Below are 1,831 nucleotides of genomic sequence, written 5' to 3' on the forward strand. Positions count from 1 at the left end.
TCCTGAAATCAATTTCAAATAGGTTAGTTTAGAATTTCCATATATATATATATATATATATATATATATATATATATATATATATATATAGTTCTTGAAATCAGTTTCAAATAAGCCACTTTACAACTTTTGCTATAACATTTTTTTGGGAGGTTTCAGATAGTGAAAATTGGAACCTATAGAGGAGTCATCTCTATGAACATATTGTTCAAATGTTTGATCTTATTTCACTATAATTTTAGAGATATTATCTAAGGAAGTTAGGATTCCTAAATGATATTGAAATAAGTTTCAAATGAGTCAGTTCAGAATTCTCTATAGCTTTTTTTGTGTGGTTTCAAATGATGGAACTTAAACCTTGTTGAGGAAAAAAATTATGAAACATATGGTGTAGTTTTAGTTCTTGGTTTGCTATACTTTTAGAGATATTATCTAAGGAATTTATGGTTTGTGAAAGATCCTAAAATTGACTTCAAATAGGTTAACATATGTTTTTTCTATAACTTCATTTCTTGAGACTTTTCAGACAGTGAAATATTTAGGCATCTTAAGAGACATAAATAAGTACCTTAGTTGCAAATTTTAGAATTATATTTGAAGAATTGGATATGTGGCATGCTATACAAGTTTGCTCGTGGGAAGAGGCAAAAAATTAGCAAGTTTTATGAAAGTTACCATAAATTTCCCTTGGCATATCAAATTCTAGTCATGCCCTTGGAATTGCAATGGGGACATGTCAGAGTATTGTAGAAAGAAAAAAATAGATTCAAAAGAGATAAAATCTCATTAATATATCAAGTAGAAGTTCAACCATTCAAATACTCTCCAAATTATAGTTTTAAATCTACACAACATACAAGCAAATAACTTTTTATTAGAAGATCGGTTTTATTTGGGTGACTGAAAATTTTGATAAACAGGAGTGTTATTGTTATTTTCTCACATGGCTCCAAAGAAACATCCAAAATTTACTACATCAATTAAAGTTCTTGAAGGTTCATCCAAGACATATGAAGAAAGTGAAGACTTATAATTTCGGTTCTCCTATTTAGAGAAGAAAGTTAATGAAATAGATGATTTTATGTTGAAAAAAGGTGGATTTATTAGGTTTTCAATAAAATATCAATGAAATGGAAAAGAGGATAAATGGAAATGCATAAAAACACATAAGAGAATAAATAATGGAAATACAAACCACTCTATTTAAATACCTCCTTAAGTGGATGTGGAGATATAAGGAAATCATGAACACAAGGAGGATCATGGTGATGGATCTGAATCACATGTGGGGAGTATGTTATCACAATTGGAAAGCATAAATATTGAATCCAAGAACCATAATCAATACTTTTCAATGAAAGATCCACATCATCGGGGATTCAATTCAACACCAAGGAACTACTACATTTTTAAGATTGATATGAAGAACTTTGATGGTAGTGATACTATAACATGGATATTCTAGATGAAGCAATACTTTGATCTACACCAAGTGGCATCATTACAAAGATAAATAATGCATCCATGTTTTTAAAACAAGACCAACATGTATGGTATCAATGGCTTTGTGAAAGGAAACATGATTCTATTATATATTGGTCCATTTTTATAGAGGAATTAATAGCATATTATGGGGATATTAAGAGAAATAAATTCTTTATTCAATTAGTAAATCTTTAAAAAATATGGTTTGGTTACATACCACTTCAACAATTCCAAAGTTAATTCTCAGGGTAAGGAACATTTTAGTGGATAATTTGTTAATCATATTTTTGGAACCTGAAAGGAAAGAATCTAACTAGAGGTGCATATATTTAAACCTAAATCTCTA

The sequence above is a fragment of the Pinus tabuliformis genome, chromosome 3_1, assembly GCF_031772625.1.
Source record: "Pinus tabuliformis cultivar Carrire ecotype Pingquan chromosome 3_1, CPIR1, whole genome shotgun sequence".
Taxonomy (NCBI): Eukaryota; Viridiplantae; Streptophyta; class Pinopsida; order Pinales; family Pinaceae; genus Pinus; species Pinus tabuliformis.